An 18,315-nucleotide genomic window follows, 5' to 3' on the forward strand; every position below is an offset into this window, starting at 1 on the left:
GATGTATTTGGGGTGTAGAAACCCAAAAGAGAGATACCGAATAGGAGAGGAGAGATTAGTAAGCTCGACTCAGGAGAGAGACCTTGGGGTGTTGGTGTCGGAGGATATGAAGGTGAAGAAACAATGTGACGAGGTGACGGCCGTGGCCAGAAGGATGCTAGGCTGCATAGAGAGGGGTATAACCAGCAGAAGAAAGGAGGTGTTGATGCCCCTCTACAAGTCATTGGTGAGGTCCCACTTGGAGTACTGTGTTCAGTTTTGGAGGCCATATCTTGCTAAAGATGTAAAAAGACTGGAAGCTGTGCAAAGAAAAGCTACGAAAATGGTATGGGATTTGCGTTGCAAACCGTACGAGGAGAGACTTGCCGACCTGAACATGTATACCTTGGAGGAAAGAAGAAACAGGGGTGACATGATACAGACGTTCAAATATTTGAAAGGTATTAATCCACAAATGAACCTTTTCCGGAGACGGGAAGGTGGTAGAACTAGAGGACATGAATTGAGGTTGAAGGGGGGCAGCCTCAGGACTAATGTCAGGAAGTATTTTTTCACTGAGAGGGTGGTGGATATGTGGAATGCCCTCCCGCGGGAGGTGGTGGAGATGAAAACGGTGATGCAATTCAAACATGTGTGGGATAAACACAAAGGAATCCTGTTTAGAAGGAATGGATCAATGGAATCTTAGTGGAGATTGGGTGGCGACGCTGGTATTTGGAGAATAAAACCGGTGCAGGATGGACTTCTATGGTCTGTGCCCTGATTGTGCCTGAATATAGAGGGGCTGGAGTGTAAATTTTAAGGGGCTTCGATGTTAGCTTCAGAACATTTAGTACAGGAACAGTGCTGGGCAGACTTTTATGGTCTGTGCCCTGAGAAAGGCAGGGACAAATCAAACTCGAGTATACATATAAAGTACTGTATACCATATAAAATGGGTTTATCTTTTTGGGCAAACTGGATGGACCGTTCAGGTCTTTATCTGCCGTCATTTACTATGTTACTATATATGTTACTATAATTTAGTTTACTTTTTGTTGTTGTAATAATTCATTTACTTTTTGGGATTGGCTAGGTACTTTTGACTCAGACTGGCCAATAGCAGAGAAAGGATGCTGGGCTCAATGGATCTTACTCAGACTCAGCATGGCTTACCTTGTTTTAATGTAGAGGAGTGTGGTAGCCGTGTTAGTCCACTCTTAAGGTTATCAATAGAAATCAAACAAAATAAAACATGGAAAAGAAATAAGATGATACCTTTTTTATTGGACATAACTTAATACATTTCTTGATTAGCTTTCGAAGGTTGCCCTTCTTCGTCAGATCGGAATTAAGCAAATGTGCTAGCTGACTGACAGTGTATATAAGTGAAAACATTCAAGCATTACTATCACAGTCTGACAGGGTGGGAGGATGGGGGTGGGTAGGAGGTATGCATGGGGACATCAAAGCATATCATTGATATTCTAACAGGATGGGTGTGGATAGGTGAGGGTGGGGTGATCAACAGAGAAATACAGCTTTATGGTTTATAATGGGCTAGGAACCCCAGATCCTTGTTAAGTCCTTTCTGTTGGGTGTTAAAATATTCAATCATTCTGACTTCAAAGGTCTTACGTTCTTGTATAGTTTTAAAGTTACCTTTCAGGATTCTCACTGTGAAGTCACTGGTACAGTGTCCTGGTCCTGTAAAATGCTGACCAACAGGGGTGGGAGCCCTACTGGCACCAGTATTGTTCATGTGATGTCTATGTAAATTGAATCTTGTCTTAAGCTAATCAGAAGTAAACTTCCATCACAGACTGAAAAGGAACAGAAGGGCACACTTCCCTGTAATTTATCCAGTTGCAAACTATGCCAAAACATTTCACAGGACCCCACAGTCATCCACAAAGGAAAGATATTCAACATAAAGGAATCTTTCACTTGCTCATCTTCCAATGTGGTATATATCATTCAGTGTAAAAAATGTAACGAAGGATGCTATATTGGAGAAACAGGCCAGATGCTTAAGACAAGATTCAATTTACATAGACATCACATGAACAATACTGATGCCAGTAGGGCTCCCACCCCTGTTGGTCAGCATTTTACAGGACTAGGACACTGTACGAGTGACTTCACAGTGAGAATCCTGAAAGGTAACTTTAAAACCATACAAGAACGTAAGACCTTTGAAGTCAGAACGATTGAATATTTTAACACCCAACAGAAAGGACTTAACAAGGATCTGGGGTTCCTAGCCCATTATAAACCATAAAGCTGTATTTCTCTGTTGATCACCCCACCCCTCACCTATCCACACCCATTCTGTTAGAATATCAATGATATGCTTTGATGTCCCCATGCATACCTCCTACCCACCCCCATCCTCCCACCCTGTCAGACTGTGATAGTAATGCTTGAATGTTTTCACTTATATACACTGTCAGCTAGCACATTTGCTTATTTCCGATCTGACGAAGAAGGGCAACCTTCGAAAGCTAATCAAGAAATGTATTAAGTTATGTCCAATAAAAAAGGTATCATCTTATTTTCTTTTCCATGTTTTATTTTGTTTGATTTCTATTGATAACCTTGTTTTAATGTGAAATTCAGAACAGCAGTTAAACTTTCCTTAAGAGTTATGCTACCACCTGGTGGTGGTAGGTGAATATTGCACTCATAGTTTTTGTTCTTAAATAAAGTTGTAATCTGTGCTCTGATTAGACATACAGAAGTGAATGCCGAAAGATTTGATTCTAAGTGGGGATCCTGTTTTATGTCAGCAGCCATTAGATAAACCTGCAGCATAAATCCCATCTGTCTCTCAGAAACTAAGCAAACATAGCTTTTCACAGTAATTTAGAAGTATGCAATCAAAGAACAGTTCAGAGATTGTGTCAATTATTTTTATTTAATTTAATCTTACAGCAAATTCTATATTTTCTACTTTCTTTTCAATAAATGTTTTGGAAATTAAACCTGTCATTGTAGGTCAAGATGAATCAGAGTTTAGTTATATTTATAGCTGTATAGTGTCGCAGACATCCAAGACAGAATATAAGCATATTGGAATTGACCGCATGGATAGGATTACATTGATATGCCTTCATTTGGAAGAGTAACAAAATAGCCTATCCAGTGTGCCCAATTTATTTCCCTTTTCACTGCAAAGATATAGCCAAGCTTTAAGCCATGCAGTTTGACTGCTTGTAGGATATCACTCATCCAGATCTGTTCTTCCTCCCTGCATCTCTGCCTCCTGGGTAGATAAACAAACAGGATCAATAGTATCTTTAATCAAGAAGTTTGGTAAGGGACGATGTGAGTTAGATCCATGTCCTTCATGGTGATTAAAAGATTATATTTATTCTTGTATTCCGCATATTTTAAAAGAATTAGTTCAACATGGATAACACAAGATAACCAGTACATTCTGAGAGTACAGTAAATAATCAAATATAAAAAACAATTACAGCTTATAAATTTGTACATTACTGCTGCAAAACAAATTGTACAAAAACATTTTAAAAAGTTTTCTAAACGTTTTTGTGAGGGGGTCTACAGAACACTGCCCTTCTCCCTTAAGAAAAGGCCCTTCAATAGCCTGGCCCACCTTAAGAACAGACCCTTCAATAGCCTGGATCACCTTAATAGTTCGAGACCTTGAGGAGGTGAGCTAGGAAGGGCGGAGCCCGTACCTGGGAGTATAGAAGACAGAGCTAGGCTGAGGATAAGGAGGCCCAGGGAGACAAGATTTGAATCCCCAGCATATGACGTGGAAGGTACTGCTCCATAATCATGATATGGCTGAGGTAAGCCATTTGATTTACCTTCATAAGTTTTGCTTTGAAGTCGGGCTGGAGCCAGACCTGAACCTCAGGGAAGAACCAAGGACTTACCACTTTAAGCCAGTAAACTTGGATACACATTCAAGCTATGGTACTATAAAGAAGATTTCAACAGTCCTGGTTGAGGCACTGGAAACAGCCAACAGTCCCAGCAACTGCTTTCACACTGCTGGTGTAGGGGTAAACTAATGGAAACTGGGGCTCTTTCAACACCAGTATGTAGTGCTCTCAGTCTTCCCACTACAGGTCTCACCAGCTTTGCCAGTTCTGAAATACAAGATTTATTATATGAGAATCTCACACAATGTACAAAAAATTATTGTATGTTGCTAAAGTGGAAAAATATACATTACAAAAAAAGCAAAATGGAAAAATGTATAAAAATAAAATAGTATGGGACACAATTATTCACATTGACAATAATGCTTTAAAGAGTTTATCCTGAATGCTGGTACTACTGCTGGACTCTTACCTAAAAGGGGTATTCAGGGAAGACAAAGCCATAGCGGAGAAATTCAATGAATTCTTTGCTTCTGTCTTCACCGAGGAAGCTTAAAGTTGACAAGTCAGAGAAACTGAATCAAATCTCTGTAAACCTGGAAGATGTAATGGGGCAATTTGACAAACTGAAGAATAGCAAATTGCCTGGACCGGATGGTATTCATCCCACAGTAATGATAGAATTGAAAAAGGAACTTGCAGAACTACTGTTAGTAATATATAATTTATCTTTAAAATTAAGCATGGTACTGGAAGACTGGAGGATGGCGAATGTAATACTGATTTTTAAAAAAGGTTCCAGAGGTGATCTGGGAAATGATAGACCAGTGAGCCTGACGTTGGTAATGGGCAAAATGAAAGAGACTATTATAAGGAACAAAATTACAGAGCATGTTCAAAGCATGGATTAATGAGACAAAGCCAACATGGATTTAGTGAAGGGAAATCTTGCCTCACCAATCTACTACATTTCTTCGAAGGGGTAAACAAATATGTGGATAAAGGTGAGTCGGTCGATACTGTGCATCTGGATTTTCAAAAGGCATTTGACAAAGTACCTCATGAAAGACTTCAGAGGAAATTGGAGTCATGGGATAGGAGGTAGTGTTCTATTATGGATTAAAAACTGGTTAAAAGAAAACAAAACGGATATACCCAGGAGAGGCAAGATGGCGTCTGAATAGGACGTGTGTGAAACAGCTCCTCACTCAACTCCCTCTTGCTGTTTTTTTTTCCTTAAAAAATACATTTCCATGCCCAAGAGACGGGGCAAACAGAGGGCTTACCCTGCTCCCTCTGCAAGACAGGAATTGGGACCGATGGACCGTTTCACTGTTCCCAGAGTAGAATTGACTGGGCAACAACCCTTGCTGCAGGAGGGATCGATGAGAGGAGAACCGACCTACCTGCCTGAGGGAGAGACCACTCTGAGCCCAGAGGAATGGAGTCCTCCTTCGATGCCGGCAATACTGGCAGACCAGAGCCCTGGATTGACTAGACCCGATGAGGAGATGTCTGATCTGGGAGCAGGGGCAGACTCTGCTAGCAGAACGCCGAGCGCAGCAGTGCTGGTGGTTACTGCTGAGAATACCGAAGGAGTAGGAGTTGAATCACAGGAGAGCAAGACTGGCTCTGAGAAAGGAGCTCAGGAAGAGGTAACATTGAAATTATTTCCTAAAAAACCGGAGAAAATAACCCTAGAAAAAATTTGGGATGCTTTGGAATGTTTAGAAGATTCTTTAACCCAGAAATTATCTCCAATAGTTAAAGTTACTCAATCAAATCAAGCTAAAATAGCAGACTTGGAAAAACAGTTGGAACAATCTAAAACTTTTGAACAAACAATTATACTTGAAACAAATCAAATTAAAGAGAGTCAAATAACTTTAATAAAAGAAAATGTATACTTACAGAGGAAAATAGAAACTTTAGAAAATTTACAAAGGATGAAAACATTGAGATTTATAAATTTTCCTAAAGTTCCAGCAGTGGCTCCTTTAATAACATTCAAAAGATATCTTTCTGAAGTATTAAAAATTACTGAACAATTGTTTCCACCTGTAGCAAGGATTTATTATTTGGCTCCCTATGTTAAGAAACCAAGTGAGCGCATAATACCATCTATGGAAACCCCATTTGAGGAGCTAAATTTGAATTTATCACAAACAATTGAAGATCAACTATGTGGAGTACAACCTGCTACATTAATTATAGGCTTTGTTCTACAGCCGGACCGGGACTGGATCTTGAAAACTTTCTTTAAACATAGACATGAAGTCTTTCTGAATTGCAAAGTCAAAGTATTTCCTGATATTGCTAGACAAACTCAGAAAAGACGTCAGTCTTTTTTGAAACTTCGTGATCGTGTATGTCACAGGGGGGAATTTTCTGGCTTAATTTTCCTTGCAAATGTGTTGTTAAATTTCAATCAATTAAATATGTTTTCTTTGAGAGTGATCAGTTAGCAAAATTCCTGGACTCCAGACAAGAATCAGCCGTAAACTCTCTTGTGCTTCCTCCATTAGTATCTACTCCGTGATAGGATAAGTGGGAACATGTTCTACTCATTTTTTCCTATGTTAACCAATTTTTGAATTGTGCCTTGCCTATAATTGTGGACTTTAGCAGTAATTATCATTTAATAGATTTTCTTTATAAAATATTTTCTTGTATGGTATGATAATACTCCTTTTCTGTACAAGTGTATCTTGTAAAATTCATTAAAATTACAAAAAAAACCCCAAAAAACAAAACAAAACGTAGGGTTAAATGGTCAGTATTCTCAATGGAGAAGAGTAGGTAGTGGGGTTCCACAGGGGTCTGTGCTGGGTCCTCTGCTTTTTAACATGTTTATAAATGATCTAGAAATGGGAGTAACTAGTGAGATAACACAAAGTTATTCAAAGTTAAATCGCAAAAGGATTGTGAACAATTACAAGAGGCCCTTACGAGACTGGAAGACTAGGCATCCAAATGGTAAGTTTAACATGATCAAGTGCAAAAGCGATGCATGTGAGAAAGAGGAACCCGAACTACAGCTATGTGATGCAAGGTTCCACATTAGGAGTCACCGACCAGGAAAAGCATCTAGGTGTCATCGTTGATGATACTTTGAAACCTTCTGCTCAGTGTGTGGTGGTGGGTAAGCAAGCAAAGAGAATGTTAGGAATGGAAAACAAAAATGAGGACGTTATAATGCCTTTGTATCGCTCCATGGTGCAACTGTATCTCAAATACTGTGTACAATTCTGGTCATCACATTTAAAAAAAATAATCATGGAATTAGAAAAGGTACAGAGAAGGGCAATGAAAATGATAAAGGGGATGGGACGATTTCCCTATTTGAAAGGCTAAAGCGACTAGGGCTCTTCAGCTTGGAGAAAAGATGGCTGAGGGAAGATATGATAGAGATCCATAAAATAATGAGTGGAAAGGGTAGACGTGAATCGTTCGTTTACTCTTTCCAAAAATACTAGGGCTACGGGGTACGCAATGAAGCTACAAAGTAGTAAATTTAAAACAAATTGGAGAAAATATTTTTTCACTCAATGTGTAATTAAATTCTGGAATTCATTGCCAGAGAATATGGTAAAAGCAGTTAGCTTAGTGGAGTTTTAAAAAGGTTTGGCTAACTTCCTAAAAGAAAAGTCCATAAACCATTATTTGTCACGGTTGTGCCCATGTTCCTTGCTCTCAGTCACCTCGGCCCCCGGTGGTTAGACCTGGTGGCTGCTATGAACGGATTGCTTGCTGTTTCCCATGTTCCAGAAGATATTCTGGTCTGGTCCAGATCTTCCAGCCTTCCAGATTGTTTTGGGAGTTTTTTGGAACTAAGCAGTACCCGTACCTGGTGAACTCCCTTGTATGTTGCCTTTATTACTCACCTGGGAAGCTTTCTAGTTTGCCTTGCAACAGAGGTCCTCAGAGGAGTTTCCTTTGGTGAGAGTTAGTTGCAGTGCTTCTGTGCTATTTCCCGGTTGCGGATTTGACCCTGCTTGCTTCCTGGTTTATTCTACTGCCTGCTGCCTGCCTAGACCCGGCTTGTCTCCTGGTTTATTCTACTGCTTGCTGCCTGCCTTGGACCCTGTCTGGTTCCTGGAATATTTCTCTGCTTGCTGCTGTCTGGGACCCTGGTGTGGTTTCTGGAGTGATCTGCTGTTTACTGGCCGGCTGCTGATCCCTGCAGTTCCGACTTCCTGCCCTGTCCGGTAAGTCCTGCCGGCCGCCTGCACCCAGGGGCTCAACTCCTGAGGAACGGCGGTCAAGTGCAGGTGAAGTTTAGCTGATTTCCTGTCCTGCTTGCTCCAGCTTGCGTTGCCTCGGCTGCAGTTTCCATCTAGTAGTTCCAGTCCTGGGTTTGCCGATACATCTGTTCTGCCTTGTCTTGTGTTTGGGCGATTCTCCTGCCACTCCTCAGCAGTGGCCCAAGGGCTCACTAACCCAGTGGTTCCACGAGAATCCTGACATTATTAAGATGGACTTGGGGGGAAAATCCACTGCTTATTTCTACGATAAGCAGCTTAAAATGCATGTTTTGGGATCTTACCAGGTATCTGTAACATAGCTTGGCCACTGTTGGAAACAGGATGCTGGGCTTGATGGACCTTCAGTTTGTCCAAGTATGGCAACACTTATGTAACAGCGAAACGTCTGTCACTCTAATCACAGCTGGACCTGTCACAGACTGAGAAATGGGACAATGAAAAATCTGCTTCAGCTAGCTATGTTAAACTTTAGCGCTACATATACCACTGGAGCTAATGTAACAGGGGATGCCACTATGGTCAATAGCATCAAGTTAAGTGGGTAAGACATTCAACATTTATGTGTTAGAAAAAAACACAATCTGCATTTCCCAGTCTCTAAATTTCATCATTTATTTGGACAAAGGCTACCTATGCAGTATGAAAAAATATTTCCTTTAATCTAACCAAACCAGTTCAGACCAATGGGTTATGTTCATCCACCAGTGGAAGGAGACAGAGAAAACAGTTCCAAGTGACTCGCCCCTCAAGGGTATCATGCAGCCTGGAATGCTCAGTATTTCGTATAGCCAAGCAATGGTGATCTGTAGTGCAACAATAAAAGCCAACAAAGCCAGTCATGGAAGTCACCTGCGCCTAGACTGAGTATACCTAAGAGCCCTTGAGCAATCAAGGCCCAACCTTAGACCCCATCCAAAGGGAAACGGGTCAAGGCTCAATCTGAAGCAGGTGTCACACTTAGCTGTCACAACCAGGTGGCATGTAGCAGATGACACTGAAGGTGACAAAACGTACTTCACTGCAGCCCTCCCCACACTGACGAACACCTGCTTATTGCTAGAAGAGTAATGACGCCCTATATACAGAAAAGGGACTGCGTCCTGATCCAGAGAAAAGGCCTGTGAACCGCAAAGATAGTCACTGCACAACTGCCAGAGATAGGGTTGTGCTCAGTCATCAACTACAGGATCCTGCCCAGTATTTATTTATGAAGATTTATTTATCGCCTTTTTAAAGGAATTCACTCAAGGCGGTGTATAGTAAGAATAGATCAAGCATGAGCAATAGGCAATTACAGCAGTCAAAATATTCAAATAACAGTACAAAGTATGGCATAGAATACTATACAGGGGGAAGCATGCTCTCCCCCCACAGAGGGAGAAATGCCTGATCCCGAAGATGGAAGCATCTCCAGCTTCCAGAGGTGGATCCATGGCCGACAAACTCGAGAGGGCGCCAAGCCCTTCAGTCAGAGAAGAGTTCTGCTCGATAACCAGTGATGCAGCCAGACTCCATGTCTGGATAAGAAGCCATAAATGACAGCCAGTGCTCAATGTCCGAAGATGGAACTATTCCCCAATGCCCGGGGACAGTGCCACTGTCACCCCAGCTGATGTATGAGGGATCCAGTCCCACCGGGTATCACCCACTCCAGTCATCAGCTATAACCCCATGCTCAACTGAGAGCTGAAAAAAAAACAGATCAGGAGCTGCCACTGAAGCACCAGACATGAGCTGCACAAGTCGTCCACCAAATACTGAGCATTCCAGGCTGCATGATACCCTTGGAACTATTTTCTCTGTCTCATTCCACTGGTGGATGGACATAACCCATTAGTCTGGTGAATGACAAGGAAAAATCTTATCCAAGAGCAAATGAACACACACACACACACTTTATAAAGAAACTGCACAATAAATGCATTTATCATATGTAGCCATCAGACTCCTGCATGTCTTTCATGTGCTGCTTCAGGTGCCTTCCTTTCAGATTCTCAAAATATTAATAGATCACCTTTCATATCTAAGCTTTAGAGTCCTCTAGCAGAGCCAGCGCATACCATGCCATTTGCAATGGGCACCGACATGCATGCACTCCAAGGATTTTTGGAGCTACCCTGGACAGTTCTTCTACAAAATCCCATCCCTTCATTTCAAGTATTGGAGTGGTGCACGTCTGGGGAGCTGAAATCTCAAGATCTGCCAACTGAAATAATGATTAATGACAAGTGACCTGAGTGATCATAAATGAGAAACCCAGACTCCTTTTAAAAAGTAAAACACCTAAGGCCTTTTATCCTGGAAAATAAATTATTTCAGTTTCATTGCTGTGACCAAATCTATAGAAGGACCAGCAAAGAGAACACAGTACCTGTGCATGAGACGGTAGAGTGAGAGACGGAGATAAAATTCTTTTTCTTTCTCTCTCTCTCTCACACATACTTAACTACACTGAAGCTAGTGAATTCCTATCTTCTGTACACACTTTAAAATGTACTCACCAGGTTTGTCAGGACTGCACTGGTGGCCTCCAGACATAGTAACATAGTAAACGACGGCAGATAAAGAACTGCACGGTCCATCCAGTCTGCCCAAGAAGATAAACTCATTTCATAAGGTATGAGATGATACAACATATGTATACCTGATCTTGATTTGGGCATAAACCACAGACGTCTGTCCTGCACTGTCCTTGTTTTAAAACTTCTGAAATTATCATAGAAGCCCTTGAAAAGCTTCATTCCAGCCCACTCAAATCTATCCAGCCACGATCAGGACACAGAGTGTAGAAGTCCACCCATTACTGGTTTTGCCTCCCAATTACCAGTGTTGCCAAGCTTCTTTAGATTGATTTCTTCTAAACAGGATTCCTATGTGTTTATCCCATGTATTTCTGAATTCTGTTACAGTTTTCATCTCCACCACCTGCCGCGGGAGGGCATGCCAAGTATTCACAATCCTCTCGGTGAAAAAAATACTTCCTGACATTATTTCTGAGTCGGCCTTCCCTTCAACCTCAATTCATGTCTTCTAGTTCTACTACCTTCCTGATTCTGGAAAAGGTCAGTTTGCGGATTAATACCTTTCAAATATTTGAATGCCTGTTATCATATCACACCTGGTTCTCCTTTCCTCCAGGGTATACATGTTCATGTCATTAAGTTTCTCTCCTCGTACGCCTTGTAACACAAACCACTTAACATTTTTGTTGCTTTTTTAAAACCGCTTCCAGTTTTTTTACATCTGTAGCAAGATACTGCCTCCAAAACTGAACACAATACTCCACGTAGGGCCTCACCAACTTGGAACAGGGACATCTTCTACTGGTTATACACCTCTCTATGCAGCCTAGCATCCTTCTGGCCATGGCCACCGCCTTTTCACATTGTTTTGTCAACTTGAGAACCTCAGACACCATCACCCCAAGGTCCCTCTCCTGAGCCGAGTTTACCAATCTCTCTCCTCCTATCTGGTACATCTCTTTTGGATTTCTGCACACAAGTGCATCACTCTGCACTTCTTCACATTACATTTTAACTGCCAGACTCTTGACCATTCTTCCAACATTTGGCAATCCGTTCTCATGGTTTCTATACCCTCTCCAAGGTATCCACTCTTGGCTATCTTCGTATCATCCGCAAAAAGGAAAACTGTTCCTTCTAACCCTCTAGCAATGACTCTCACAAATATATTAAACAGATCAGCCTCAGCACCAATCCCTGAGGCACTCCACTGCTTACTTTCATTTCCTCCAAGTGGATTCCATTTACCACCACTCTCTGTCGCCTTTCGTTCAACTAGTTTCCAATCCATTTCACCGCATTGGGTCCTACGTTCAGCCTTCTCAGCTTCCTCAAGGGTCTTCTGTGAGGGACTGTATCAAAGGCTTTGCTGAAATCCAAGTAAATTACATCTAGCGCATGTCCTTTATCCAGTTCTTTGGTCACCCAAAGAAGTCAATCAGATTAGTCTGGCGGGATTTTCCTTTGGTAAAGCCACATTGTCTTGACTCCTGTAACCCATTGGCTTCTAGTAAGTTAATTATCATTTCCTTCAGCAGTGACTCCATTATCTTCCTACCACCGTGGCAGGCACAGGAGCCTCCAGGGTAAATAGCACCCACTGCCAAGATGCCTCAGACCCTGCTAAAGAAAGACATGCCAGAGGGCTGTGGAAAACCATCACTAACCTGTCTGGTCTGCAAGCCCCTCAGAAGTACTATTCCCCCCTCTTTACTACCCCCTACCTCATCTTTGAAGGTTGACTCTCTTTACTTTCCATACACTAGGGTAAACCAATAGGATCCCAGCAGCCTGTGGTGGAAACACAAAAGGCCACTCTATAACTTGGTGCCTACACTTAAATTAGAAGTTACACATAAGTGAACTAGGCACTATTGTATAAGTTCACGCCCAAGTGCTATAATGTGTAACTGCAAGAAAGTTCATATATGTAGGCCGAACATGGGCAGACTATGGGCGTGTCATAACTTAGCATTCTAGAAGTTACATGCTTACAAGTTTACACATTTTGGGGCCAATGAAGAAAGCAGCCACAGGGTTACCACGGGTTGTACATGCCAAGCAATGTAGAGAGTGTAATAAAAGGATTTTAGAGATTGCTTTTCAACTCTATCTGCCTTGACCAACAAGTGCACTCGGGGTCTGTATTTGTGATTAGAAGTAATTCTGTTTAAAAATGATTCTTTAACTTTGTGTGAAAACAAGTTGGAATGTAGAAGATAAGACACAGCAGTAATTAATTTGGTATGTGAAGAGGGGGATGGCGCTTGTTTTTGAGTTCAGACTGGCCACCTGGACTTGGAAACGTGACCACACTCCCACAGTATGGCTTGTTTACCTATTATCAAGAATTCTGTAATTTTCCTTGGCTCTGAAAATAAGCTTTAGTTTAATAAAAAGGGGGGCTTGTTGCAGCAGAGCTCTGAGGCTCATCTGTGGGTGGATGCATCGCGCAGAAAAGACTGTTCCTGGTCATAAAGAGACTTTGGGCTTTCGCTGCAACGGGCCTCCCGGCTGATGAGATAAGGGCCTGAAATTCCTGACCAGTGATGTTGTATGTATAATATGTATATATCTGTCTTATAGCTTTCTTTTAGTTAGATGATTTAATCACCGTAGATTTTAGAACCTCTAATAAAGGTCTCATTTACCCAATACGAATCCAAGAGAATCCACAGTAATTATTGAGTAGTCTGTGTTAGTGAAGCAGGATGTAAATCCATAGCAGTATAGAGAGTACTTGTGCACGGGTGTTAACTCGTGTGGAAGGCACAATCACACATTGTATTAAAATGTATGCTGATGAGCTAATTTAGGTATTCCGTGCAAAGCAGAGAGTATGCCGCTTACTTCTGACTCATGCTCAATGTGAGAGTTTTTTCGATATGGTCTGGGGAGGTGTAGAAGGCTTTGTAGTGAGAATTTCTTGTTAATCTTTCAAATTTAACTGTCAATTTGTTTCTTATTTTGCAAGCAGAAGGAAGCCTCTGTAAGGTTTAAAGGCAGATGGAAAGTAACAAACATGAGCACATGTCAGAACAAAACCAAAAGTGAAAGCACAAATGGATGGACTCTTGTTCTTCTGTGCTTAAATATGATCACAAAAATGTTATGTGTAAGCAGTTTATGTAAGGCTCATATTTAAGCAGAGAACAAGTGCTTATATGTACTGACATTTTGTTTTTGTTTGGACATGCACACAAGAGCTTAGCATGAAACCTTGTGTGCATGCATCTGGCATACTCCCTCCACAGTGCTGCAGGTTTTCCACATAAAACTTTTTTATATAAAATTAGCTTATTGCATGTTCTGATATTACGCTCAGGATAGAAGCCGCATGTAGCTCTACAAGTGGAGTGGAGGAGTGGCCTAGTGGTTAGGGTGGTGGACTTTGGTCCTGGGGAACTGAGGAACTGAGTTCGATTTCCACTTCAGGCACAGGCAGCTCCTTGTGACTCTGGGCAAGTCACTTAACCCTCCATTGCCCCATGTAAGCCGCATTGAGCCTGCCATGAGTGGGAAAGCGCGGGGTACAAATGTAACAAACAAATAACAAAACATACAAGAAACCTTTCTGTATTGGTCCCTTTACATGGTGCACTTAATGTAACCCAAAGGGTTAAATGTTACTTTTACTATTGGGGCTGCCAGACTGGATGGGTTCAGCACTGGGCTGACAAAGAGGAAGGCTGCATAAGAAAAGAGCTGTACAGCAGAGTGAATGCTGTGGCTCACAACTGGTGAGAGGAGACAGTGGGAGATAAGAAAAGAAAAAAAATGAAAGAAAACTTATTTAGAGACCATGGTATGAGACAGCTGAAAAAGATTTGTTTGTTTTAAAACTGGTAATGTGTAGCAAAGGCAGTACAGAGGCTGAAGGGACACAAAGAGGCATCAGACAGGCACATGGCTTTGTGATTGCTTAGATACAGAGGAAACATTCTAATGTTGCTGACACTATTGCTTCTAAAGAGGCAGTTGGGTGGGTAATACTGTGTGAGCAGGATGTTTGGTGATGTGTTCTGTGTGAGTGACCACATTTAAATTGGTTTTAAGAAAGTTCTGTCTTTGGTGAGTGAAGTCTGATTGAGTCAGTGTTAGTTTGTTAAACTTAGGTGCCTGTTGTATTTTTGGCTCCAGATAATGCTGCTTGAAATGCCTACTGCAGTTTTAAGGCCCTGAGTGGCTGATGTTACTGGTAGAGAATTTTTTTCTTAATTGGTTAATTTCTTAGATAGGAATTAAGGGGAATGTGGTTGTGAGAGTGTAAAGACATTTGGGAATTGCTGTGGACTGGGATAATTAGGGACCCACAATTATTTATTTCAAATGGCAGCTAGAAGAAACAAATAAAAATGTGCTGCAATCAGGTTACATTAAAAAGTGTACACACATCTAGGAAGACAGATTTCTTTATTGATTTGGTTAAAATCAGAATATAAGAGAAGAGAAAAGAAAAGGAAGAGTCAAGAAGATTCTTACCAGAGATGTTCTGGAGATCTTCAAAGCCAGTCAACACTATTCCTGCAAACAGAGAATTGAACAATTAGAGCTAAATTACTAATTACTTTAATCAAAGTGTGCACACTTAAGATTTATTTATTTAATACATTTATATCCCACATTTTCCCACCAATTGCAGGCTCAATGTGGCTTACACATATCTGTAGAAAAAGCTACAATGCATGAATACAATTATACAGTTTAAAAGTAAAATAGTAAACAACATTTAAAACAACAAATATGTAAACGATAATAAAGAAATTAGTGTCCTTGAATCATTCTTAGACTAAAAGTTATTTGAAATTATGTAGAGTCTGAAGGATAGCCTTTTTGAACAGAACAGTCTTCAATAATTTCTGAATTTAAGTAGATCTGGGTACATTTGACTGATTTGGGTAAAGCATTCCACAGTTGTGTGCCTATAAATGTGAAGTTGGAGGCATAAATAGATTTGTACTTAAGGCCATTGCAGTCTGGGTAGTGTAGATTCAAGTAGGATCCACGAAAGATCAGAAAATACATTAAAAAATAGGAGAAAAGATAGAGGAAGAACAGAGCCTGAAAATAGATGGGAAAATGTGGGTACAAATGCAATAAATAAAAATAAAATAAAAGAACCTACGTACCTGTCTGGAATCCTATAACAAAAATAATTCACTTGAGCCTGAAAGACAAAAAGGGGTAAAAAGTGTCAAGTTCTTAATGAAATTGATGTAACTGAACAAGTTTAGGGAAAGGAATATTAATATCTAGTGTATATACTCATCTGAAACTGGTTCTGTGTTGCTATCTTGTACTACAATGCTGAAATCCCTGAAAAAAGAATGTATAAGCATTTTAACATTTGTTTGGTCAGAAAATATATATATATGAATTCTTAATATCTGAATAGCTATAAATGTTATAGTGGTCTGTGCCCTGAAAATGGCAGCTACAAATCAAGGTAAGGTATACACAAAAAGTAGCACATATGAGTTTATCTTGTTGGGCAGACTGGATGAACCGTGCAGGTCTTTTCTGCTGTCATCTACTATGTTACTATGTAATGTTAATCTCCTAGTTGATGTTTTTATTATTGGCCTCTACTCACTTACACCAATTTTATTATCAAGTATAATGCTTAACTCCACCACCAGGGGGTTTACGTTAAGCACACCCATTTACACCTGTCACTAAACCGGCATAAATGGTCATGCCTAGATTTAGGCACATCAGCTTGAGTTTACGTTAGCATTTCTTGGGCATACAAATGCTATTACAGAATTGGCATTCAACATGCGACATCAACGTGCCTAAATTGAGGAATCAAGTTACAGTATAGCATCATTGTTCCCACAGCCTCCAACCCGAAAACAGCTTGACAGAAAAGTTACGCCAACAGGGAGATGAGAAAGCCACAGATGAGCGAACAGTAAATCCTCTATCTTTCCCCAGTAAATCTTCCGTCGCTTAAGGGCCACAGGGAAATAACAAGAAATCAACCCCCGCTCTTAGAACAGAACCATTAACTCCCTTTCCTTAATAGAGACCATACGCAAAAGTAGTGGCCGGCCGCGCGGAACCGGAAGCAGCAGTTGGTTTACAGGCTGTGACGTTTCGTCGTCGAGGCGCCTGCGCAGAAAGGTGGCGCCCTCGCCCCACACAACTCCGAGAGTCCAGCGCTCGGTAGATGTGGTCGGTAGTGCGGGGCGTAGGGAAGGAGTTGTGGCATAGAGGTACAATAAACGAACTCCTCACTTTAGTGGGGAAAGTGCTTACGCGGCAAGGTTGCCGTAGTCTCGTTGCTATCTGGCAATCACAGTCCACAGCTCAGCGCGGAGTCCAGGTACGGTACTACCTCTTGTTTATTTAGTAAACTTTATGGGACAGTGCGGAGAAGAGCGCCTGAAAAAGTTGTGTGGGCCAGGTCCCGAGTGGCTCACCCCCATCCGATACCTCTGTTTTTTTTTTTTTAATATTAGTAATGAGCGGTTACATAGTGAAAGCAACATGAATTATTTTTCCTCCTTCAAAGAGTTGGCTAGTTTCCCCCACTACTGAAGAGGAATGTAGTAAATAAACGTGCGTTGTCTCAACTTGTAGCTGCTTAGACATTACCAATTTTGAGTTGTCAGTGACGTTATTTTTTCACAGATATGAGGTTAGCACAGACTTCTGGGCTTATTTTAGTGTTGTGTCTCGTATTATCTTATCTATCTATCTTGTGTTTTGTCTGATTCTGGGGTTTACGTTATTTTCTATGATCCTGATTCATTTTACTCTCTGTTTCTGTGTTGCAGGCAGGCCATGACATTTGGTTCTTGAAGCTTCGTGTTCTGATAGAACTTGTATTGCAAAATGTGGAAATATTAGGAAAAAGAACCAGTTGCTGAGGAGCTAAAAGTACAAGGTAAATAGTATCACTAAGTTAAACGTCTCTGAACACATGTATCACTGATCTATAAAAAGGCAAGGGTATCAAATTATTCGGGTTGGACTGATACAGTTCATAAGACACTTGTATAAAATCAAGTAGATGGTGATGGGTATGAACTTGTGTGTTTTGATCAGAAATGTCACTTCTGTCATGGGGCAGAGAAAAAAAAACAGAAAATCATTGCCCATACATTCTGACCATGTGCTTGGCAGGAAGAATGTATAGTATATACACACAACACAGTGCCTTGTGAAAATCTTTTTCGCATTCTTGGATGGGATTTTGGATTTAGCTGATGCCTCTTCTCAGTAGTTCAATGCGGTTATATTCAGAAACAGTACTTTATTTTCCTGTCCTCAGAGGGCTTACTGTCTACATTTTGTACCTAAGGCAATGGAGGGCTCACACTTTTTTGCTTTCTACTGTCTTTAAAAAAGTGCTCAAATTGCATTGAAGTAAGTCTGTTTTACTCATCTACCTAACATACTGTACATTCCCATTGTGAAAGAATTATAGAAATATTCAAGAATTAAGAATAAAATCAAAACTTTGTCATTCCTTGATGCAATCCACAATTCCAGGAGTAACATGTATAGAGTGTTTGTACGTTTGGGAAGCTTGCCAGGTGCCCTTGGTCTGGATAGGCCGCTGTTTGTGGACGGGATGCTGGGCTCGATGGACCCTTGGTCTTTCCCAGTGTAACATAGGGGCTCATTTTCAAAGCACTTAGACTTACAAAGTTCCATAGGTTACAATGGAACTTTGTAAGCCTAAGT

General features: G+C 41.0%; 1 long non-coding RNA gene across 1 annotated transcript; it reads right to left on the reverse strand.

Annotated features, from left to right (window-relative positions):
- Positions 1-2,925: 2,925 nt before the first annotated feature.
- Positions 2,926-16,020, reverse strand: LOC115479140. The gene is made up of 3 exons (XR_003943618.1): positions 15,750-16,020; positions 15,103-15,144; positions 2,926-4,100 (listed from the first exon to the last, which is right to left on the reverse strand). It is a non-coding gene; the product is annotated as an uncharacterized LOC115479140 (long non-coding RNA).
- Between the last annotated feature and the right edge of the window lie 2,295 nt (positions 16,021-18,315).

The sequence above is a fragment of the Microcaecilia unicolor genome, chromosome 1, assembly GCF_901765095.1.
Source record: "Microcaecilia unicolor chromosome 1, aMicUni1.1, whole genome shotgun sequence".
Lineage (NCBI taxonomy): Eukaryota > Metazoa > Chordata > Amphibia > Gymnophiona > Siphonopidae > Microcaecilia > Microcaecilia unicolor.